The 26,271-nt window shown below is 38.0% G+C and overlaps 1 long non-coding RNA gene and 1 pseudogene across 2 annotated transcripts; one reads left to right on the forward strand and one right to left on the reverse strand.

Moving 5' to 3' along the window:
- Window positions 1-2: 2 nt before the first annotated feature.
- On the forward strand, window positions 3-4,273 carry LOC127635285 (uncharacterized). 2 transcript variants are annotated; one of them, XR_007969460.1, is made up of 4 exons: window positions 3-102; window positions 1,802-1,869; window positions 1,987-2,381; window positions 3,480-4,273. It is a non-coding gene; the product is annotated as an uncharacterized LOC127635285 (long non-coding RNA). The 2 variants fall into 2 exon arrangements; XR_007969459.1 differs by having other exon boundaries at window positions 1,987-4,273.
- A 417-nt stretch (window positions 4,274-4,690) lies between these two features.
- Window positions 4,691-26,271, reverse strand: part of LOC127635137 (piezo-type mechanosensitive ion channel component 2-like) — a 164,722-nt pseudogene continuing 143,141 nt past the window's right edge.

The following is a 26,271-nucleotide window of genomic DNA, read 5'->3' on the forward strand; positions in this document are numbered from 1 at the left end:
AAATAAATTGTAAGTAATGAAGAATGTAGCAGATAGCAAAACTTCAGTGGATGCGGCACCATGCATATGCAGTTTGAATGTTTTATGATCACACCGCACTGTGTGAGTATGTATGTTGTTTGAGATACTTAAGTTTTGAGGTCCGCTAATGTTAAAGCTAGGAGCAACACGTGCGCTTGAAACGTCACTTTCGTCAGCTGTTAAACGGCAAATGTTTCCGTTTAGTATCAAACCGTCAAGTGTTCCATGCGGGACAATACTACACATTGAAAATTCATACACTACACTAGTGCATAGTATATTTTGTTAGTGTATAGTGTGTCATTTGGGATACAAGTTATGTGTGGAGTTTCCACATTCATTTGTATTGTATCCGCAAACGGTGACTTACTGTCGTAAAACGCTATTTGATCGTTACGCTCTCTACTATGGTAAAAAACATCTCTGGTGAAGCTTTCCCAACCATCGTTGTCTCTAATTGAGGAGTTCCAGTGTGTCTAAATAATAATTATATTTAAGTTCTTTCAATTCAGTGGCTAATGGAGTTCCTTGGTGTCATTATTCAGGTGTAAAATATATTTCCCCGACTGCTGCTGCAACAACGCAAACTGTGGTGTCACATTGTACCTGTTACTTTTCTCTGCGCTGGTTAGAATGGGCCAATCACAGTTGTTAGTGATCACTCGATGATGATAATAATAATAAAAAAGGGAATTTTAGAGCAATTATTTGTTTATATATCAGAAGAAATTAATCACTGTAGTTAAATATAAAAATGATAAATTGTTATATTAAACATGTCTCCAGTGAGACAAAAATCGTTCTGAGATTTTGAATGAGCCATCGAATGATTCGGCTTTTCGAGCCAACACGTGCCCCCTGGAGGAAAACAACAATATTTGTTACGTACACAAATTACGTATCAACCAGTAAATAACGTGTTATCAAGTAACAGCCGCCAACACATACAGCGGTTGAATAACAACAACCAGAGGCAGACATCCCAAGTCTCCCGCGTATTGATAGCGGCTCCCTGATGCCCGCAAATTAGTTAAAATCTCCCGGAATCAAGAGCGAGCGAGCAAGAGCGGTTAGACTGTGCTCCAAACCGTGTAGCGCGCACGGCAGAGAGGGAGAGAGCTAGAGACCTTGCGTGTGTGCATCAAGAAGTGAAGACAGAGAGCATCCTGATTGGCATGTTTCGGTAAGTCAATCAATCAATTGTCAGTGTGGGCGGGCTTTTATCTCTTCTCCCGATCCTAATTAATCAGGACAGTGTATCTAGACACAGGAGCGCCACGGCAGAGGGAGAGTGCCCCAAAAAGCGAAATATAAGACACATTTTACGCCAGACTACACGAAAGTGTACCCCTGTCTAATAAGAGTGAAACATAATGACAGTCTTGCACGCTGTACAGTTTGTAACAGTGACTTCAGCATTGCCCATGGCGGGTTAAATGATTGTAAAGACATGTTGAGGTGAGTTAAACAAGTTTCATTTCATGTGCATATTATTCAGGCCGGCTAGTTACCTAGGCTACATGAAAACAATAAACTCCTTAGACCTGTTTAAAGTTGCAATGGAATATAAATAAAAGCAGTTTACATAAATAGTACACGTATACAAGTAAACTCTTGTTCTGTGGGGTGGGGGTGGCGGGGTCCGGGATACCTCCCTGAAATGACTTTTTGCAGGTTGGGATGCCTGCAGAGGCATTTATTTATTAATATTTATCATGCATGTTTGGTTAGCCAATGCATGAAAAAAAGAAACCAAATGATGATATTTTGAACTATTCAGTTTGAAGACAAGCTTTATGAAGTGGAAGCTGGATTATGACAGTGCTGCATCAGAATATGCCAAAGCAGGTGAGATTCACACCTGTAACACCTTTATATTCAATGCATATAATATTTACAGACTGATTTGGTCTTTTGATTGATTGATTGATTGATTGATTATGTCTCATGTCTCTTGCTCTTCAGCTATTGCCTTCAAAAACTGCAAACAACTGGAACAGGCGAAAAGATGCTTATTTACAGGAGGCCGAAGCACACACCAAAAACAGATCGCATCCTTTTCACATTTGTGTTGTTGTATCTGTACTTATTCAGTCACATATTGATGACATCATCTGGCTTTTCTAGTCAAACATCAGCCTTCATTATTTTAGTCTGAAAATGAGACTGTGTCATCGTTTTTATTTCTCCTTGACTCATTGTCTAGTCTTTTTCCATGCTGCCAAAGAGAATATGCATTTGTTAGTACAGAGATCTAGTTTTAATATGTAGACTATTGTGCTTGCCTATGAACTTGCTACTTATTGTAAACATTTGTGTTTACATGAAGGGCCCTCTAGCAAGCAGGCATGATTCTTAAGGTGAGTGATTGCTGGAAAACTTATTTTTATATACTTGTGCATGGTATGATGTATGTTGAAAATGGCACACCAGATACTGCAGCCATGGCCCTCGACAGAGCAGGAAAGTATGTGCTTGATCTACAACCAGTTTTGTATTTGTTTATACAGTATTTGTCACTGAGTCACATATCGTCCGGCTTTTCCGGATTAAGAAGCTAATTTCAACAACACAGAAAGGCTTCAAAATAAAAGCTCAATTTAAATGGAATAAAGTTGGACAGAAATAGATTGCTACTTTATAGTTATACAATATTCACTGTAATAATAATAATAAGAAATCAATAGTAATTGTGTTTTATTCAAGCAATATCTCACATCTGTGATGTTCTGTTATGCAGCATTTTATTTGATAAACTATAACTCCAATATTGTATTTTGGACTGTGCTGTGAAGCTCTGTATAAAAGTACTTAATTTGATGAATATATTATGTTGACAATTAGTTGTTCTATTTTTAGTTGATTTAAAGTTTTAATGAATTCATTTATTTAAACACAATTTTGATGATAAAATTGAAATGAACTGAAATGTAATTCTGAAAGAGTAAAATAAGAACGGTGGTGAGTACCAAAAAGGAAGTATCGGTACCCGTACTCGTTCTCAAAAAATGCATCGGGACATCCCTACTTTAAGCCCTGTCAGCCATTCTGGCATTTAGTTTCATTTTCTTTTGTTTATTTCATTTTGAAAATGTATTCAGACATGGAAAGTGTCATTTTTGCTTTCACCTGTGCTGGCTTCAGTTAGATTAGATATTTTTGAGTTTAGGTCAGTCTGTCTAACCTTTTCTTTGTATCCTATTTCTTTCACTCACCCTTTTAAGAATGTGGCAGTTATGACATTGCCCTACTGCAATATGGAAATAGTTTTGTTGGTAGAGACCTCCAGTCACCTCCATGACCTTTGGACCCACCAAAACAGTTGTTATATAGTTTTGCATGACCATTTCCCACGCTGTCTCTGATCCTTAGAGTTGAACACGGTTTTTGCTACAGTACCTTCAGAATAACCTCTGTGATGATTTAACTACTTACTGTTTTTCACACCTGTTCTTCAGTATGCAAAGCTCGCAATCACCCTTAAAGTGCCTGGAGCAGGGAAGAAGAAATTGGCTGCTGCTGCCAGTGGAGACGCAGGTGTGAATGCTGGAGCCGCTCAGGAAGAGGAGGATGAGTATGCTGGAGGACTTTGTTAAATATCGAATCTAGGACACTTACAGGAGGACCGATTCTGAAGCTCAGAGCTTCTCTACGAAATACTTTGCATCTTAAACATATTCCATATATCTAAAGCCTGTGACTCTTTCATGAAGGTGAATGCTCATGATCTCAAATATTCCAGGACTGGTGAGCTTTGTATTTTCTAATGTTTTCAAAACCATTAATGAGAGAATTTCAAACTAAGAAGAAAAAAAAAAAAAGATTCTTTACAACATCCATATAGAGGGCTCGCAACACTATAAACACTCTGTATAGTTAAACTTTATATTAACTTTGAGTGTTTTCAGGCAAACCCAAACCTGAGATTGTTCCATGATGTTAATACATGTGATCTGTTCATGCACTTTTTGAAATTACCTTAAATGTTGAATGGGACCTTTCAATGTTTGAATCAAGATTAGTCTTTGTATGCAGTATTTCTTAAAATTTGGGGTTGATGGTTATAGTGCTACAGAATACTACAGTAATAATTTAAAAATATATGGTGGTAATTTATTTCTTTATGCTAAAAATTTAAAAACGGTGCCTGCCCAACCCTAAAAAAAAAATGTCATACTAAGTTTAAAACCTACTGAATGTCAATGAAAAAATAAGCAGGACTTTTCACACAAATGCAAGAATTGCCTAAATATTGTCTGAATAAATATAATAAATAAATAAATAATTTAATGTCATCTTAGTTTACTTGAAGTTTAGAAAGTGTGCTTTGAAATTCCAGGGAACAATTCACATGTTATGGATGGGAACCCTGAAATTATGTTTGTGATTTCATAGGCTGAGAATTTCAATCAAGACCAATAAAAGGGGTCAGTTTTAATTAATTGTATGCTCAGAGTTGACTTGATGGTGTGCACTAAATATTTAAAATACTTTTGTACTGAAAATAATTGGGATATAAAAATCAACTTCTTTCGACTTTATATGCATTTCTAAACATGCATACTTGCTTGACAATTACTCTTATTTTCCAAAAGAGTTTAAATACGTTTTTTTTAAGTTTCTATAAAGTTCAATATATGAATACACACAAAGTCAACACAGAGAGGTTTCCAAAATGTGCTTTATGCTCATGATATTGATCCACAATTCCGCCACATAGCCCTCAACACAGATAATTGACTTAAGAGTAAAGATGTACTCTGTTGAGCTGCTCTCCACCCCATGAGTGAGAGGCAACTTTAAATGTCCTGATACAAGTATAGTCTTTTTTCTGAGATTCTTTTAGTCCTCAAGCAAAAAATCAGGCTAGATTAGATCATAACTCCAATTTTAATGTTATATAGTCTTATAGAACCCAAGCACTGGGTTCAGTTTTCTCTAAAGAAAAAGTAGCTAGTGTCTTTAAGTCACTGTCTTCTTTGTTCAAGTTTACGGCCAGCTACCAGGACAGTATATTGCACAACGCATGATTAACAAATCTCCCATTTGAGCCTCCTAACAGATAGGTGGCGCTAAAGCACATTAAAGCCTTGTTAACTAATCCCATCAGTTACATCTTCCTGGCAGCTTGTCAACATCAGATTCAGGTAAGAACAGGACACTTTGGTACTGTACAACAGCTAGTTCTCCTGTAGGTCACATTGTAGTAGGCAGTAGATCCTCTTGCAATGAGGTTGTTGTCACAGTCTTAAAAGAGCACTAATGTTGTGGACACCCTCCTGGAAAAACTACTTGAGGAGTGTCCTTCCTTGGGATCTCTTATACTGGTTTTCCAGCAATTTTAAGAGGCTCATTTGGTCTTTTCCCTTGTCCATTTGATCATGGTCTCTGGAGAACGGTAAAGGAAAATCAGTTTGGCATACAGGTCTTCCTCAAGCTCCAGCTCACCTGTCTCCCGCACAAGAAAGATGTCGGTGCAGAGTTTGAGGATGCGGTCCACACAAGGAAGTTCTTCAAACATGATGGAGTGCGAGATGCCGCTGAAAAACTCCCGGACGAATTTTCCGATCACCAGAACCACAGATGCATACAGGCCCATAATTCTGCAAAAGAAAACATTATTATGTAAACTTACATCTACATCCACTCATGTGGTCTAGTCTTGTACACAGTTTTGAATACTTAATGTTAAGTATCCCACAAGAAGACTTAACTGACAGCTTGGTTCTTCTAGGGTAAGTTGAGGTTCAGTGCCTTGCTCAATAGAGGATCTCAAAATGATGGAAGTGTGGCATAGCGGTTCAAGATATTAGCTTGTAACTGAAAGAATGTTAATTTAAAACTTGCAGTCAGTTGTTTATTGTCAGTAACCTAGTTTCCATCCACTTTTCACACTATTCGACACAATAACTATATTGACAAAATGAAAATGCATTTAAAAAAACTTCTGCCTGTTTCCATTCAAATGAACATTTATCGATAAAAATGGTGTGTGTGATGACGTGCCTAAAAAACACTTTGTCGAATACATTTTGGTTTAACGCAAAAGAATTCTGCCCTTAAGCCATTTCCATACAGAAATGTGTGTTTATCACTGATTGTGTACCTTTCACTTCCCAGATGTCCCTAAAAAATGTCCTCCAAAGTTTTGGTAAAATGGGGAGTGTATTGACACAGTTCATTAAAATTAGCTAGTTTACTGTCATTTTAATTTCACAAATAAATGCAATCAGTAGAGGAGGAACTGCAATCAAAAGGGAACAGCTGCCCTTCTGATAGGACTGTGACATTGGTTCTGATGTTGCGCCAATCGCATGTTGGCACCGGTTCTGACTCGAGAGTGAATCGTCATGGTCCTGTTGAAGCTGACAACATGCACCAAGTAGCGGGGGAAACGTTCAGATCAGTATAAGCACCATTCATCGATGTGTATATGCTGTGTGCACAACTATTAAAGAAAATGTATGCAGTGTAATATCAGGATTTACATATGATACATTCCTGATATTCAATATTTTGAACAATCATTTAATCTAAAGCATCGCCATCACAACTGCATTATGTACCGATATTTTTTAACGGCCAACTGAACTTGATTATCATAATGCAATTTACATTTTCTGATGAAGCAGTAAACGCGATCCGAGGTGAAGAGGGTTAGATTTAAAATATTTAAACATTTTAAAATATTCAAAAGCTCGTTTCCTGAAAGTGAACTCTGCATTGGAAAAATTGTTCTGATAGTTTATAGTCTATAAAAAAAAATGCAGAACATTCTGAGAATGTAATTCAGAATTTATTCATCTACAGAACAGGGTAAAGCTAATTTAAGTTTGTGTAAAGAAAAGGCATATATAGGTAAAACAATATAACATTTTTCTTTGGTAATTTATTTAATTTAATACAGGAAATTTTGCCAGCATTTTTTCAAAAGTAAACTAACAGTAATTTTATAGAATTTGCCTATATGTTAGTGTTCCAAAACAGCACTGATGTTTTTCTCCTAGTATTGTGTACTTATTTTTTATTTATATCATCTTTGTGCATAAAAATGATATGTTGTTTTTCTTTTGTATTATGGGTTAATTCCGTGATTGCCGTCTATTATTTTAAATGGTGTGTAAAAGCAACTTAAATAAATAAACAGATGGCTACCTTGATTAAATTAATTACAAACAGTGGCCATTCATTTGTTCTCCGTGCAATTGTTGATGTGCATGGTTCCAGATATTGGTGTTGGCATTTCTGGAAGTGTATATGCCATGAAGATCAATCCATAATAATGGATAATAAATTGGCTTTCAAGGATGTTTTCAGGCTAACAATTGGGTAAATTCTGTCATGTGACACTACATTTGTGAGTTAATGCCAATTTCCTCGACAAAAATGTTTCCAAACCCGTTTTTCGCGACATTTGAAGTATCAACATAGTTTATGCGCTAGAGTTAAACAGAAAAATATTATCGTGAAATTTCAGCGATAATTTGCGTTTCAATCAGCTTTATTTTGATGCGCTAAAACTTTGTTACAAAAACCCTTGGATGGAAACGTAGTTAATGAGAGTTGGTTATTTGAAGTGACATGAGTAACAAAGACTATGGCTGATGCAACAACGTTGAGGAGAGTTCAAAATAAATCTATCAGGCAAAACCTATGGCAGTAGTTGCAGATAATAATAAAATAAATAAATAATGACTCTGTTACTCTGTGGCCACTTATAAAAGTGGCCCCTAGTGGTGAAAGAAAAACCATCACTAGCCACGTTTCCACTATCGGGCCAAATGAGGGCAGTCTTGTGCATGCCAGGGCCAGCTACATTCCTACTGTCATATCTGGGCTTCATCGTGCTTCCTCGGGGCCAACCGCCAATGGCCTTCGGCTTGCAGATTACCATTGGGCCAAACAAGGCCAACTGGTTATTGAGGCGCGGTCAATGTCAAAAGAGTCAGATCAGAGGTTTCAGCACCAAGATAGCCGAACTTGCAGGTTGTGAATGCAGCGCACAATGGTACTTTCCATGGTTCAAGATCATAGATGGTGTGCTGAGATGATAGCCTTGGCTCACACTGACCCGACAGCGGAAAAGCGGCTAATGACACCTCATGAGGATTTGTTGTATCTAAATATTTCATCATTGATAATATTCATCCATTTGTTATTTTGATAAATAAAGTGTTCTAATTTTTAAACGAAGACATGCAAAGAAAAATGTGAGTATATGGACAGAGTCAGCACAGACACTGTGTCTCTAACTTAAAATCTTTTGAATAATAATAAACCTAATTCCTCATTAAACCTCATCTGGTGAAATATGCATATATATGTATACAAAAAACCTTCATCTGGTGAATAAAGAATATGAAAAACTTAACTTGGTAAATACTTAAATAGACAGCTTTTTAATGGAGCCAAGTCTCCTTCATTTCAAAATAAGAGTCCCGGGTGTGTTTTGGGCTTGATTGCAGTTAAAATCTCACTTAGTACACCAAGTTTTTTCATTTCTGTTTATTATTTTGGTTGAATAATAAACTGCATCTGGAATTTGATTCATTTTGGACTCTTGTGCCTCTTTGTCTGCCCATCATAGTAAGGACATTTTTTGAACATTCTATCAATTTTAAAAACTATCGGCCCGGTAATTGGTCTATTCCACTACTTTAGTTATCGGCATCTGCAAAATCCTCTCTGGGTTGACCTCAAAGAGTAACCATAGATTTTTCTGTATTATGGTTGTACTATGAACGTTATGATTTGGTTATGATGTTAAAATCAGGGACTAGAAATGGTTTAAGGAATGAAAAACGAAAATGAACTAAACTTTTGCAGAGCATAACAGAAAACGGGAACAAAGTCCCTTTCAATTGTTCAGGAGTGAAACCATTATTTTTAAATGCTGGTAACCAGTTAATAATGTTATTATTTTGTTCTGATATTTTTTTCATTAATTCAAAGACCAAAGGGTTTATCACAGTAAACTTTTACACCACTTTACTGTAATAAAACCATGGTTAAAGGGTAACTAAACCCTAAACCAACTTTTTTTAGTTAATGATCTGTAAGAACGGGGCTTTATTAGTACTGGTCATTGATTCAAGTAATTTTTTTGACATTTGTGTATAAAGTGTTTTAATTCTACAATATATGGTGTAAAAAAGTCTGAGTGCTGCCCTCTTCAGGTTGAACGGTGGCTACTGCAGTTGAATTTTCCTATTGGCTGTTTGCGGTACTTCGTGACGTAAGCGGTGACAGCTGACGTAAGCGGTGACAGCTGACGTAAGCAGGTTCCAACTCACCACGCCCTTGGTACAAGCTACCACGCCCATGGCAGTATAAAAACCATCTCGTTTCGTCAAAACCACTGTAGCGAGTCAGGAGTTGGAATTGCGAGTATTGAAAACGATCAGGATAGAGTATTTTAGCATCTATTTAGCATAGCATTTATATAGTTATTTAGGTAGTTAATTAGCATATTTGTTAGTGTAGTATTGTTAGAAGCATAGTTAGTTAGTAGCATAGTATTGCGTCAGTTAGGATAGCTTCAAGTTAGCGTAGATTATCTGTATTTATTACAGTGGTCAGGATGGTACGTAGGTGTAGTGTTTCTGGTTGCAATAGCACTGCTGGACTGTATAGCTTTCCAGCAGACTTGGAAATTAGGTGCCAGGGGTTGCACGTCCTTGTTCTGGAAGACCGCGAGTTCCCGCCTAGAGCTGGAGGAGTGTGCAAACTGCATTTTACGCGGGATTGCTTCTCCAACGCAATGGAGGTGGAAATGGGCTTCTCCAAACAGCTCACGTTGAAAAGCAACGCAGTGCCAAACGCTGCTCCTCCTGCATGGACTCCACCACCTCAGCGGCGTCTTGAGTTGAGTGATCATATATATTTGAATCACAATTTAAAAGCGTTTCGTTTGTTTTTCCTGCACGCGAGTGAAGGTGAATGCGCACTCGGATGCTCAACAGGGAGTTAAAACCGCAGTTTGAGCCAGCGGCTCGAATTGATATGGCTCCGGCCCTGTGTCCACAGACAATTCACCCTCCTCCACTTCAGGTGAAGGTGGGGGAGAAAGGTCCTCGACTTCAAAAGACCGCTCCGTGGCAAAGCTACTTGCGTCACTCCAGTCACTCTCCATTTTAGAGTCTGAGAGCAGCTGTCAATAAATCTGTCACTACGGGTCTCAGGAGCACGCCCCCCCCCGCTCAGCCCTGCCCTCGGTTCGTCCCCTCTATCCCCGCTGGGGTCTGCCCACTTTTCAAGCATTTTTCAAATATTGCTAGTGGGTGGAGTCAGACTCTGAGCAGGGGTTTAGTTACCCTTTAATACGGTAAGGGATTGATAAAACTAATGCAAAGGAATGAAGAACTCATTCTGGGAGTTAGCAAAACTATTTCAGAATAAAATAAACCTTCCCTGTCCTCTAAGGGGCTCAGTGCTTTCTGGCTACCAATTTGTGGTATTTCTCCACCTACAGCTGCCAAAATGACTTGAAGCTTAGCACAAAAGACTGTCTGTAATAGAAAATCTTGTTACTTACCCGTAACCTGCCAGGAAGCCCAGACTGGGAGGACTGACTTTATCACTGAATACGTAAAGCTGCAGTCCGGCTTCTCTCTTCTTCTCTGACTTTGCCACTGATCTCATCTGGATCTTCCCTGCCGATGGCTGGTCCACAATCCACCACTCCTGGATCTCCTCACTGCCATTTTGAGTCCTCTCCAAGTCCAGCAAAATGCTCTTGTAGCCGTCCACTGTAGTGAAGGACAGAGTTGAACTTAACATATTCAGTATTTGTTTTTTTTGGTGCAACTTGATTAATGTTTCTTCATGTATGTTCATATTTATGATTTTTAGGTTTAATGTGATATTATTAGCAATAACGTGGTAGAAAAACCATCTTGATTCTACATTACCTCTATAAAGCTGATCTATTGGTTTGGCATTTGAGTCACTTGGTGCTCGAATGAAGCAGGGAAATACTTGCTCTATTATCCTGTAAATGGGAAAAGAGCCAAAGACAATAAATACATAGTCACTGAAGTATCCAGAATGTATGATAATGTTAACCCATAATTTCCACTATACACTTACACAGCTTTATTTCTGGTTCCATTGAGCAAAGCTATTAGCCCTTGTCTAGTATTCATGTCCAGATATGTGACATGTTTGTCCATTGCAAATTCAGCCTTTGCCCCTAGACTCAGATTCCTACAGAAGGGAGAAACATATTAGATATAATAACAATCTTTGGTGATTCAATGTTTTGAATTCAATAAATAGAAGTGAAATGTCCCAAGAACAGGTATGGGTGCTATATGCCATAACTGTACCTTTGGATGCTCCAGGACATAGTTACAGGAAACTGGTCCTCTTTGCTCAGGACATTCATTAGATTTTTTCTGCTGGGAGGGCTAATAGTCCATAGAGAGTTTGAGCTGCCTTCCAGCTCTGCCACAGTCACATCCTCTGCTGTGTACGCCTCCAGAAATTGCATTGCACTCTGTGAGAGAGATTGTACTATGCTTTACACCGCAAAACAAGTATAAAGTGTGCTGTATCGTAAATAAGATGTTCCTAGAAGTAAACCATGTTGAAATTGGTAGACCCATAGATGAAATGTAATACAGCAATAAGCCATGAGAGGCTGTGTGTTACAGTGATTTTCCTGTAATGGTCCTGAAACCACCTTAACCATGGTAAAAATAGCAGCAACAAATTACAAAAACATTGATATACCTGGTTCCACTTTATATTAGGTGTCTTTAACTACTGTGTACTAACATTAAAATACATACAATAAAATGTATTTATTGTCTAACTATATGTTGTTAAGAAACATTCTCACAATATTCACAATTGCTGCTACTGAGGTTGAAGTACAGGTAGGTTTAGGAGTAGGGGAAGGGTAAGGGTTTGAGTTATAGGTTTTAGGGTTAGGGTTAAGGTTAACAGTGTAACTACAAATGTAATTAAATGCAGGTACAATAAATGTAAGTACAATGCAACAACACATAATTACATAATAAGTACATTGTATTAAATGTTAAGTACATAGTAATTAAAGACACCTGTATTATATAAAGTGGGTCCCCTGATACTAGATATGGATATAAATATATTAATACAATATAAATACCACTGTACTTATGGTTATATCTATATTAAGAGTGGACTCACAGGGATGTAATTGTATGAATTCATAAATGCCAGGAAATCTGCTTCAGTGATGTCTTGCAATTGATTCTGTTGTGCACTCATAGTGAAGATGGGCTGAAAAGCACACAATTATAAAATTGTGATAAAATGACAATTAGAAACATCTGAACTGGAACACAGATCAACCACACTTTTCACTTTACACTTAAGGGTTAATATATATTAAAAAAATGTTCTCCCCAATTTGGAATGGCTCTAAATTCTTGTGGTGGCGTAGTGACTCGCCACAATCCGGGTGTTGGAGGAGGAATCTCAGTTGTCTCCGCGTCTGAGACGGTCAATCTGCATATTTTATCACGTGGCTTATTGAGCGTATTACCGCAGAGACATAGCAAATGTGGAGGCTTCACACTATTCTCTGCGGTATCTACGCACAACTCACTACATGCGAGAGCGAGAGCGAGAACCACATTATAGCGACCACGAGGAGATTACCCCATGAACCTCTACCCTCCCTAGCAACCGGACCAATTTGGTTGCTTAGGAGACCTCGGTCACTCAGCACGCCCTGGATTTGAACTCACGACGCCAGGGGTGGTAGTCAGCGTCTTTATTGAGCTACCCAGGCCCCCAAGGGTTAATATTAACATTACCTGAAAGCCGCCCAGTGTTATGGTAACAGACACATCCAGGGGTTTGTTGACAACACCAGCCACCGATTTGACCAGAGACATGAAGAGCAGAGGGAACCAGACGATGCAGATGAGAAGCATCACGATCATACCCCCCATTCCATACTTCACAACCTTCTTCTTCTTCTGTCCTCGTGGCTGTGGATACCTCTGGTAACACATACACAGAACAATCAAACATATTTTATTATTCCATCAAATTTAAGCCTCACCATGCTGTAAGCAATGTTTTCCAAATTAATAACTATAAAATTTGATTTGTATATACCACAGTTAGTTCCGGTCCTCGAATCTGATTGGACGAGAGACATTCCATGAGCACTTATGGTCTGACACCATCAGCACTTGGACGCTTCACTGTGTATGTATCACTCCGCTTGTGTTCATGCTGTTCTAAACTAAAGTGTAAGAGCAGTGCCGATCTGTTTGGAGTTACTGTCTTTATTTTTCTAATTACATATTTTAGCCAGCAGGTGATGGCAAAAGATAATTTTTGTGTGTAATATGAGCCAGTTGGTGATGTAAAATGAATCCGTTAGTCATTGTTTACACAGAGCTGCGCTCCATGATCACTCGTATTACTACTACAATACTAAAGCTAGGAAATAGCTTTAAACAGCTTTAAATGAACAACTTCAGGAATAAGGCTCATCACAGCTGAGAGACACAACAGACTGATTTAGTACAGAACTCAAGTGCTTAAATTTTATCTGAGTTTCCACATTGGATACATACCGTTTAAAATGGCGGAGGACTTTGAGGGTTTGGCAACAGTTGATTGCACACGCTCCATCCGTCTATCCTTGTTTATCCAATAACTTGTTAGAAACAGCACACGCTGTGATACTATTTCTGAAGTGACATTTTTGAATGACTAATGAAGGCTTAGACGCATCATTTGCTTTGAACCAGCAACGGCAGATTCTGATCCGTCGCGTAAGATGTAGTTCCATGCACAAATGCGTTTTTATGAGTGTACTCAGTTATTCCTAATTTTTTTTTAAATTGACTTGTTCATTGAACCATTATATATAAGCAATATCACACTCGCAATCATGCTATATGGCCCTAAATCAGCACTGCTGTGATTACCTACGGGACTCAGCCTATGGCCGAATCACAGCAGTGCTGATGTAGGGCCATATCGCACTCTTGCTCATGTGATATTACTTAAATAAAGTGCTGAGTTATCATAAAATAAACTAATAACGAGGAGAAAGAAGTCTCACTTTCTCAGACTCCCTCCAGCACTTGAGCACAAAGATGTGAGCATAGATGTCCTCCACACAGATCCAGCTGGACAGACTGAGGGTCGTGTCTGTCCACACCCAGTCCATCACTGCTCGCAGCTCTGTCAGGAACGGAACCAATCGGAATCTGCAAAATGATAGATTCAAATATGCAACATTCAGTTGAGTACTTCTGAGAAACCAGAAAAAATTAATTCTGTTAATTACCAATAAGCATTTAGCTATAACCAGAAACAGAACAAAACAATCAGACATTCACAAATGTAAACCATCCAGGGCTGTTTAATAAAGGTTGACACTATGGCTGTTCATGGTCATTTTTGTGTTAATGTTTTGCTGTAATGTCAAATTATGTTTACAGTCAAACCTGACCATGGTGTTACAAATAGAAGACATAGAATAAGCATTTAGTTATCAATAATATATATCAAATATCAAAATCCAATATCTCAAAATAAATTTATTTAATTTCTTTGTTTCCATAACATAAATATGCAGTGTTTGGAAGGTACGGCTCCCACATCTAAGCATATTCTTCTGGGTCAGACTCAGACTTTGTTTTTTTGTTCTTTGATCTCACTCATTCGTGTGTGTGTTTGTGTGGGCAAGTTCTGCATTTTAGGTGTATTATGGTCTCACCCTGTAATTTGTTTGTGTGTGTGTGTGTGTGTGTGTGTGTGTGTGTGTGTGTGTGTGTGTGTGTGTGTGTTTTGCATTGTGGCTGATTTAGTGATTTTAACTGACAAATTTCTAAATGTTGCTCTGTGTTATAGTCTCATCAATTCATTTGTGTGTGTGTGTGTGTATACAGTATATGTTTTGCACTCTGGATGTTTTATAGTCCCACCTTTTCATTTCTGCGTGTGTGTTTGCATTGTGGCTTATTTATTGGTTGTATTCTACAAATAATAATAATAAAAAACAATTCCTCTGTGTCAGGGTTTCTCCTATTCATTTCCTATGGTTGGTCAATTTTGACCACCAACAGCAATTTGTGTATTTATATGATTATATATATATATATATATATATATATATATATATATATATATATATATATACCAATTAGACTCATTAAATCAAATCCAAATTAATATTATTTTGTACGTTCAGATTACAAGCCTAGAAAAAGTCCCAAAGTCTTGTACCGCTCAGATTAAGTAAACCGTACAGTATATATACACTGGCCACCAAAAGTTTGGAATAATGTACAAAATGATTTTGCTCTTGTGGAAAGAAATTGGTACATTTATTCAGCAAAGTGGCATTCAACTGATCACAATGTATAGTCAGGACATTAATAATGTGAAAAATTACCATTACAATTTGAAAAAAAACCAAAAATGACCAGAACTTCTTAAACTACTTAAACTAAAAGTTCTCATAAAAAAATCCTCCACGTGCCGCAATGACAGCTTTGCAGATTCTTGGCATTCTAGCTGTCAGTTTGTCCAGATACTCCGGTGACATTTCACCCCACACTTCCTGTAGCACTTGCCATAGATGTGGCTGTCTTGTCAGGCACTTCTCACGCACCTTACAGTCTATCTGATCCCACAAAAGGTCAATGGGGTTAAGATCCATAACACTCTTTTCCAATTATCTGTTGTCCAATGTCTGTATTTCTTTGCCCACTCTAAACTTTTCTTTTTGTTTTTCTTTTTCAAAAGTGTCTTTTTCTTTGCAATTCTCCCCATAATGCCTGCACCCCTGAGTCTTCTCTTTATTGTTGTACATGAAACTGGTGTTGAGCGGGTAGAATTCAATGAAGCTGTCAGCTGAGGAGGACATGTGAGGTGTCTATTTCTCAAACTAGAGACTCTGATGTACTTATCCTCTTGTTTAGTTGTACATCTGGCCTTCCACATCTCTTTCTTTCGATCCCCTGGCCCACATGACTACAAGTGCCAAAGTGTCCTTGAGCAAGACACTGAACCCCAAGTTGCTCCCAATGGCAGGCTAGCGCCTTGCATGGCAGCTCTGCCACCATTGGTGTATGAATGTGTGTGTGTGAATATGTGTGTGAATGGGTGATTGGGACACAGTGTAAAGCGCTTTGGTAACCTCTAAGGTTAAAAAAAGCACTATATAAGTGCAGACCATTTACCATTTACTTTCTGACTTTGTTAGAGCCAGTGTTCCTTTATTTTTGAAGACTGTAGTGTAAATTTTTGTATGAAATCTGGCAATTTAAAGCATTGTATAGCCTTCATTCCTCATAGCAGTGTTTGACTGACAAGTTTCTAGAGAAAGCCGTTTCTTTTTTGCCATTTTTGACCTAAGATTGATCTAAAGACATGCCAGTCTATTGCATACCCAAAAACAAACACAAAGACAATGTTAAGCTTCATTTAATGAACCAAATAACTTTCAACTGTGTTTGATATAATGGAAAGTGATTTTCTAGTACCAAATTAGCAATTTAGCATGATTACTCAAGGATAAGCTGTTGGAGTGATGGCTGCTGGAAATGGGGCCTGTCTAGATTTGATCAAAAATGACTTTTTTTAAAATAGTGATGGTGCTCAGTAATGTCCTGACTATATTTTGTGATCAGTTGAATGCCACTTTGGTGAATTAAAGTACCAATTTCCTTCCGAAACAGCAAAATCTGAACATTATTCCAAACTTTTGGCCACTAGTGTATATAAACATGAAATCGGTCAAAGATTTTAGATCCAGAAGTTATTTCTGTTTAATAAAAGCACACTACAGCTAACAGCCATTTTTGTTAGATCAACTAGTCTTTAAAATACTTCTGTGGTCAATCTGCAAAAAATTCTACCAACACTAAGCTATTTTCTCTGGACCAAGTGGAGCTATTCCAGTAATCATGGATTACACATATTATCATGACTAAGCATTTTAAATACACAATGATCCTTAATATCCCTCTTTGAATCACAGAAATGATAATTAAGGATTTGTGGTCTGTAATTGGTACTATTTATGGGAAGTGTGATTTTAATATCTTCTAAAAGATTTGTGATGATAGCTGTTCAGATGTAATGTGGGGGAACAAATTTTAATGTGGAGTTTAGCTTTGTTCCTTACCCTTGGAAGAGGAAGAGATTTACATAATTATAGCTTTTGGTCAGGAAGTTGCCAAGCACACGGGTGGGGTAGCCACAGCGGATCTGATAGGCTGACAGGCCGAAGTAGATGCACTTCACAAAATACCAGAGCTGGGCAACAGTGTTCAGGCTGAAACGCCTTGTACAGAAAGTAAAAAAGAATAATGATAATAATTTTGAAAAAAAGTCTGATGACAAACTTTTCAGAAAGTCATTAGATACAATGGGGTCCAAAGTTTTGAGATTCCTTGCCTTCATTGTAGCATACAAGAAGCTGTTTTACCAGTGGTCTCAAACCTTTTGGACCCCACTGTATATAATCAGATAAATAACAGTAGACTTATTCACATAATGTTGTTATATAGTGCTTATACCTCTCAGTAACCCCTGGCAGAATGAAGAACATCCAAAAGTGAATGCCGAAGACCAGGATGACCTGAAAGATGACTTTTCCCATAACTGTTTTCCTCAGGTACAGTGCACGGTCTACTACCATGGTACCAAACTGGATCAATACCATCACCAGAAATGCCTCAGGCACCTGGTCTTCTGACAGGGAGGAAGTGATGTCAGCAGCAGCAGAGTGTTTCTATATGGAAAGAGCACAAAGACAAAAATGTAATACATACAATTATATTATTATATTTAGGTTTAACTGCTTCTTATTTCAAAACAAACAATGTTGCAATCTGCCATGTTCTTGACACATAACAAACGAAAAAATGACAAACCCCAAAGGCCCAGAATCCGAAGACAATGATGATGAAGTCGACAGTGTCAGCCAGAAACATGAGCACGTAGACGTCAGTCACAGCACTGTACTCTGGATGGATCAGGTTGTAGAAGAACTGGCGAATCGGAATGTAGATCTCTAGAATCCTGTAAAAATAGAAACACACATGATCACACTATCCAGCATCTGCTGACATGTTTTGTTTTTCCCCTGATATCCTGATCTAAGTTCCCCTCTGGCTAAACAACAAGAATATAATGCCAATATTAGTTATCTATGTGTAATACTATTCATGGTTTAAATCAGTAAACTGAGTAGATGTTGGAGGACAATGTTTAAATTCAGCATTTTGTATGAACTGTAAGATTAATGACCCAAAATAACTGCACAAGTGCACAAATATGCTGTGTCCATTTTTATTTGGCTGATGAAGGCTTTTTTTTTTTTCATAAATCTGTAGTTTATGTATTCCATTTTAAGAGAGTGTAGTCTATGACCAAGGTGATGCAGGCAGAGGTCAGTGTGGTGCATTGCAGTCTGGCTGGAAGCTTGTGGCAGATCATTTCTGGTAAAGTCTATCCTTAGTCCAAGGTTCAAGTGGCCAATGAATGTTCAATGTCTTCTGGTTGGAGTTGGTAGCAGTTAATTCACTGTGACGACCACTGTAGTAGACTGAAGTGATGTCTGCCTGGCATAGGCTGCAGTAATTAGTCATCACTCAGCGACACATCATATAGGCATGGAAGTAGGACATCAGGCAGGACTGGTGCTGGATCTAGCAGGCTCTGGTATCCATAGATCACAACATTCTCTTGGACAGGCTTGAAAATTACATCATCTTGGTATTATTAATACTATTCTAGGTATTATTAAAACTATTCATTTTGTGATCTAATAACTGATAATGTCTCTCAGGGGAAGAATATGCAAGAAGAAAAGCAGAGGCCCTAAAACTGATCCCTATGGCACTCCATACTGTAGTATGATGTAGTCACAGAGAATATGGATACAGTCTTCTTGCGCTCTCTAGATAGTGCCCCCCCCCTTCCCTCGATTAAAGAAAGTTAGAGAGAAAAGGCTTACACCATGGAACAATGATCACACTCATGCCCTTAAGAGAGCAGCTCAGAAAATGGTGCGCAAGTGGAATAGTACAAAATTAGAGGTGTTTCGCAGCGCATGGAAGGATAGTGTCTCTTGCTACAGACAGGCTATAAAAGCCACCAGGTCTGCATATTTAAGCAAACTTATAGAGCAAGCAAGAATATAGCTAACAAGAGGTATGGAATACTTTTGTGGTGCTTGTTATGTTCTGTTTAGAGTTTCCTTTATTGAGGATGGGAAAAAAGCAGCCAAGACATTTTTAAAAGAATATATTCTTTAGTGTTCCACGAAATAAAGAAAATCATACAGGTTTCCAACATCACGAGGGTGAGTAAATGATATGAAATAGAAAGGTTGTTATGCTTGAGTGGCCTTAACAGGATTCTTACATTCTGACAGCAAATCGCTTCGCTTTGATGAGCTGTTCTATACATTTTTCCAAAACAAGTTCCTTGCGACTTTTTTGTTGAACACTCAGTGAGCTGCCGCCACAACGCACACTTGCCCTGGAACCCGTACTGCCTGTGGAGAGACACGAGCACAGATAAACAATTAAAAATCTTAAGCTGCGTTCACACTGCCAGTTACTTTGTCACTGCATGTCGAGTGGCTGGTGGTTAGGTCACTAGTGGTGTGTATGGAGCATCTAAACATCACTGTTTCTTTACAATTAATACTATTATTATAATATTAGGATTACATGAGCTCTACCATCTTCTCTCATATTGGCTGTCACTCCCGAAAGCCGCTCTTCATTTGCATAAAGTTAAACATTTCTCAACTTTGTTGCATCGCTGGACACGCCCACATCAGGTCGCCAATGGTCGCCGTCGCTCGTGTTACTGGAAGTCGCCAGCTCTCATTGAAAATGAATTAGATGAGGTCATTTGTCGCTGTCATGGCGACTTCCAGCGACCTCCTCTCATTCATTGTCAATGAGAGCTGGCGACAAGAGCGACAGCGACCTCTGGCGACTAGATGTGGGCCTGGAGAGCTAAACTTTTCGTCAAAGTTGAGAAAAGTTTAACTTCATGCAAATGAAGAGCGACTTTCTGGAACGACAACCAATAGTAGGAAAGTCTATGTCAGTGGAGCTCACATCCCCTTATCTTTTGAGATAATGGAGTCGAGTGCAGACTAGACAAAGCAGTATTGGGATGGTTTTGTGAGTGATTTCACTGTTCTATATGATTCATCTGTAACCACATACATGAATATAATAAAAATATAGCATGGGAAAAAACTGTCGGCAGATTTGACCTGCTTTAGAGCGGCCAGGGCGTTGAGAGACGTTGGATCCTGCACTGGATCTGTGGCGTCTGACAGCAGAGTTTGTGTTCAGGTGTTTTCTGGGCAGCCGTACGTGTGGGGACACAGGTGATGAATCAGGGTCAACAGGACTCTTCTCCGAGTGGGTATGTGCTTTCTCTTCATTGTCTGAATCAATGTGGGGAGAGCTTGCGGTTTTACCACCTGACCTGGGCTGGTCATCATCCCACAGACCATAGCACTGAGGATGGCGCAGATAAGAAAGACAAGGAAAAATATTTTTTGCATATTTTTTATGCAAAAATTAAAAAAATGCAGTTTAGTGCAGTGCATGTTTTCTTTATTCGCACAAAAACTGAATATTCACTGAATAAAAACGGAATATTTGCTATAAATATTCATTATAATAATATAAAAGTCTTTCAGCTGCACTACACTTGTTAGTAATAAGGAATACACAACATTTAAAATCTTATATTTTCTATATAAGGGGAAGCATATATTTTAGATTCCATATTCCACCACTTTTAATCACATTTTGCACTTGTGCTGCAGTGTGACAAATCATTTTTTTAAAGTACCATTATATATTCCATATACATACTGTATATACTGTATAATACTCCACGCGGTCTCTCAAGTAACATGAAGTTATAATAACTGCATACACTGTATAACAATTAACAAAGAAATAGAAAAATATAGTATGTATGTATGTATGTATGTAAGTATAGTATGTCACACTGCAGGACATTGCTGTTACTACTCAAATATACATTCATATTTTTGAAGACACATGTTATTCACTCTGTATTATCTACCTTCAGAATGGATCGATGGAAGAACAGAGCGAGGAGCTGAACCAGATCATAATGGACGTAGCCCTCTTTCTTCTCCACACCGATTATGTTGGGTGGGTGGAACGGTTTGGTTTTGTCTAGTTCTACGTTCTGGTTGAACGGGAAGAAGCCAAACTGGAAGAAGTATTTGATCACAATGGTGACCTGTGTGTAGTAAAAAATAAGAAACAGATTGTTTTGAGTAAGAGCAAAGTGACATCTTTTAGCACACATTACATTGGTGGAAAATGCATCAACATTTGGGGTACGTTCAAAAATCAAATCAAATATGAGTGACTTCATTGTAGACTGAAGCAGCTAACCACTTTTGTCACTCAGTGGCATTTTATTTAGATTAATCATAATAGGATATTTGTAGTTGGTGAATGTGATCTAATCAACCGAGTGCTTAATAATCAACATGTTAAAGGTCACATTAACTTCACAACTTCACAACCATGAGTGCAGCAACATATGACTAACCATTTGCATATATCAATACCTATTCAGTATTTAGCAACTTTGCTTTCTGATAAACAATGGTGTGAACTTTGCTTGTATGCAGACGTTAGCCAGTCATAACAGAAAGTCATTCAAGTCTTAAAGGCCAAGTAGCAAAAGCAGCCACTTAAATAAAATAAAATAAATAATTTATAAATGTATAAACTTATTCACACACTGAAGTCTTAAATGTGCAGTAGCAAAAGCAGTCTAAAGTTCTAAAGTTCGTAAAATCCAATAAAATAAAAAATTATAAATTAATTCACATTCCAAAGTCTTAAAGGTGCAGTAGCAAAAGCAGACAGTTTAATTATAAAATAAAGTTGTTGTTTAATTAGCTCAGAGTAGACTGGATCACAGATGTGATACCTCGGTATAGACGATGGCCGTCATCCAGAAGCGCTTGCTGGGTCGAGGCACAGACAGCATGGCCCAGAGGAATATGAGGATGGGCAGCACCAGAGTGGCCACAGATGCTGAGATCATATGATTGAGGATGATGACCAGATAGCACACCATCTCAGAATGAGCCACCACCATATTATAGAGGGAATAGCAGAGCTGGAGGAACTGCGGTTGAGACCTGTAGAAACTTTCTGATTCCTCAAGCTCCTCGTCATAGAACATCCTGATGTAGAGAACACAGCAAAGAACGCAAGTTGGCATTTGGTTCTGTGAAATACGCTAATGCATATTATCCTTACTCATGATTTATTAATTAAGTTTGTTAACAATTTCTAAAAACTTTCATTATTATTTGACTTTTTGGAATGCTTGATTCTGATTGGTCAAATGTGGCATTCTGCGGTTCAGTATTTTGTCATAAACTTTGATATACAGTGGGGTTCAAAAGCCTAAGGCCATTACTTTCATTAAAAATTATATTCTCAGCATAACAGTATTTGGTATACCTTGCCATTTGCACATGACCATGACCTTACCTGCTCCGCAGCAGCTCACTGGCTGTCAGTTGTTGGCTCGTTGACAGTAGATTTCCAGTGCTGTGACAGCCTGACCTTTCGCCAGGTGTGGCGATCCTCAATCTCCTCCCCTCAGTGCAACCTGTCACTTCACACACTGAATCCAGCCCTGTGGCTTTACTGTACGATGGGGGAATATCTGCACCTCCCTGAGGCAACCCCGCTTGCTCAGCAGTGAGTACACTGTCCCAGTCTGCACTGGCTGTTGCTCCTTGAGGCGTCTGGCCCTCGCTGGCAAAGTGGCAGTCTGCTGAGGGTAGATCTGAAGTGGTGGTCCAGAGTTTGTCAGGACGGTCTCTTTGCTCCCGTTCACTCACACCATCCTCGATGGTGTCATTGGTGCCCTGCCTGGAGTAGAACTCAGTGCACTGGGTGTGCTCACTGGCAGAAGAGGAAACAGATTTGAGGTCAATGAATGAGACCGAAGAAGACAGATGGTTGTAATTTATGTGTTTAACCACAAGAGAGAACTGTCCACCCACTTTCCACGAGTCTCCTTTACTAATATCAAAAAGTGCTGTAAAGTTCCTTATCCTGTTCTTTAACTGTATGCACTCAAATATTATCTGGGAAGATATGCTTTATTGGCTGGAAACAAAAGGTCCAATCACTACCTACATTTTATAGAAACCATATTGTATCTGGAATATTGTTGGATGACAAGAAGCAAAATTGTTCAGTAATGTAATGTTGGTTCTCAGGAATAGATCCTATTCCTACACTAATTGTAAACTGCAACAAAAAGCATCTTCTTTGCACTAGGTGTAAATAGTGTCAGATACTATTTGCACCCCTAATTAAATAGTAACATACAGTATAGGGGCGTCACTGCAGTTTGTTTATTGTGCTTATTTAAAGTCCCACAAACACCCTACACCAAACCCTTTCCCTAAACCTCACCCTAACCTTCCCTTACAAAAACTAACCATGGTTTTTCTATAGTAACCATAGTATCACCATGGTATTTTGTAGTCAAATTATAACAACCACAAAATTAAAACATGGTTACAATATTAACACCACATTATTGTAGTAACACCATGATTAATTGCATTGAAAAATGGCTTCCACCAAAAACATGGTTACTACAATTTTACTATAGGTTCATTGTACATGGTTCATTTGACCCTTTCTCTAAACTCCCGACCTTCACTGTGACCAAATCACTGCAAGGAAATCAGCCTTTATATTGATTTTAATGTATTATAATAAGTATTAAAGGAAATATTAATAGTGGAGACAGGAAACAGAATGGGAAAAAGTGGGACAAAAGGTGTAATCGAACCAGGTTCGACAGCATGAAAGTGACACAAGTCGTGCAGTTTGTCTTAATTATTATTATTTTCCACCAGCCTATCAGAGTGCAAATAGCCGCACTGTGTGGCAGCTGCTAATAACACCTAAAGCAAATAGTCACTATTAAATGTGAACTATTTTTCATCCTTGAAATATATAATACACAAGCCTGCAAATTTGACAGGATTATGTAGGACCATGGTTTGTTAGAAGATTCATAAAAAGACCACTCTTTTTCAGTTTCTTATTGTGCCTTGCTGATTATTTATTTGCACTTATAAATTATATTATAAATGTATAAATACAACATTTTCCCAATCCAATGGTATGTTAAGAATGGAACACTAGGAAACTGCTAACTTCATTCTATGCACTTAGTTACAAAATGTATGAAATACATAACAGTCTATACTATAAACTTTGTATGTGAAACAGTAAGCTATATGCAACAATACACATTTCACATAGTAGAATGCTACATTGATGTCACATGACCTGTTTCATCATTAATCCAGCAAGTGGTTTCCAATTATCATCTCAGAAATAAATATGGTTAAATTGCATTTTTATATATTTTTATTAAAAAAAGTATTTAAAATTTAAAATTAAAACTTGCTACTCAATTTGTTAATACTAAAACAATGAGTTAAGAAATAGATGCTCAGTTTAATAAAGTGTTGTCTATGCACATCTGTAAAAATCTTCTTTATGTTCATTAATATCTTGTTGACTGTTTATTCAATTTATATTGTATTTTGTTATTACTACTATTATTATTTTATCTTTATCGCTATTACTTATCGCTATTAATATAATTATTTTTCTTGTCAGCTTTTATTGTGAGTATGGATGGACACTTTCCATAACCCTTTGTTTAGAGATGCCTGCCTCAGCAAATAACCAATGACTGATCCACCATATATTACAAAATTCAGACTGATCGTTTGGGTAAAGAGACAGAAAGGAATGGTCTTTGAAGTGTTGCATTTGCTGTCGATGGTGCTTTGCCTGTGTGTGATTTGCACTGAGCAGAAGGCTCTGGAAAAGACCGCACGTCTGTCACCACAGGGTTACAGTAACCACCCACAGCTGTGTGTGTATGTGTTTTAACATCCTGGACAGATTAGCTTACAAGCATAATAGAGTCACCTGCCTCATAAGTGGTAATGACAGAACCCCCCATCCGTACCATAAGTACCGCAGTAAATACACAGAAACACACAATGCTCCTAAGATGTATTGGTAACAAACTGACAACAAAAAGAAAGAAAGAGGAGGAAGGTGATGCATACCTTGAGGTGGCAGTGGCCGCACTGTGTGCAGAAGAGGACTGTAGCTCTACACTAGGTAGTCGGCAGAGTTTGGGTCGGGGTCGCTGGCTTGTTTTGAGTATACAGTCGGTTGCCACCTCAGGTTGCTCTAGGGTTGACTCATTGCATTGCAAAGTGGATTCTGTGTATGCACTAAATAAAACAAAACAGAGATAGTTTAACATAAAATATTAACACTTTTCACTAAATATCAGCATTTAATTTGATTTTACACACAAACACACCCACACACACAAAATGAGTTATTTAAAACAGTGATCAATCACATCATTGCAATTAGATCATCAAGGAACATCAAGTTATTTCATTTTGATAAAATATATTTTCCTGTTTTGTGGCCTTTCAAAACATTAAAACATTGCTCTGTTTGTTAAGCAGTAGAACATGTGAAAGTAATCATTACCACTGTATAAAATCATGGCTTATCTGTAATCTGTAGCAACTGTTGATCTATTGCTGGTCTGGCAGAGAATACAAAAATAAACCATTTTCCAATCAATATTTATTCAATGTATTTGTACATTGGTAGATGACTGTATTAACAATAACACTATGTAACACAATTTTGGTTCCCGGGTAGAAAGTGTTATTTCCTAATTGCTTATGCCTCAAAAGTATAGAGAATGGCTATTATTCCCCACAAACTTTGCTTTTGTGACCAGGACAGTGATATTTTGAAATGTACCTACAGTATTTCCAATTAGAAAATGGGCGAATGTGTCTTTTTGTACACCTGAAGTCAGAAAAATCAACACATGAATCCAAATTAACATGTATTTATACTAAAGTAATACAAAAATGACTACAAAAGATTTAGAAGTGAGTAGATTTTCATAGTAATTTCCCATCATGTTCTCGTTATACTGTCCTTGGTAGCGTTGTTCAAAGTCCAGTATATCCTGGTGGAAGCGGTTGCCTTGCTCCTCCGAGTACGCTGCCATGTTGTCAAGCTGAGCATCAAGAATATGGACTTTGAGGGACATCATTCAGCCCATTGTGCCGTAGTTCTTCACCAGAGTCTCAACCAG

Source organism: Xyrauchen texanus, chromosome 42, assembly GCF_025860055.1.
Source record: "Xyrauchen texanus isolate HMW12.3.18 chromosome 42, RBS_HiC_50CHRs, whole genome shotgun sequence".
Taxonomy (NCBI): domain Eukaryota; kingdom Metazoa; phylum Chordata; class Actinopteri; order Cypriniformes; family Catostomidae; genus Xyrauchen; species Xyrauchen texanus.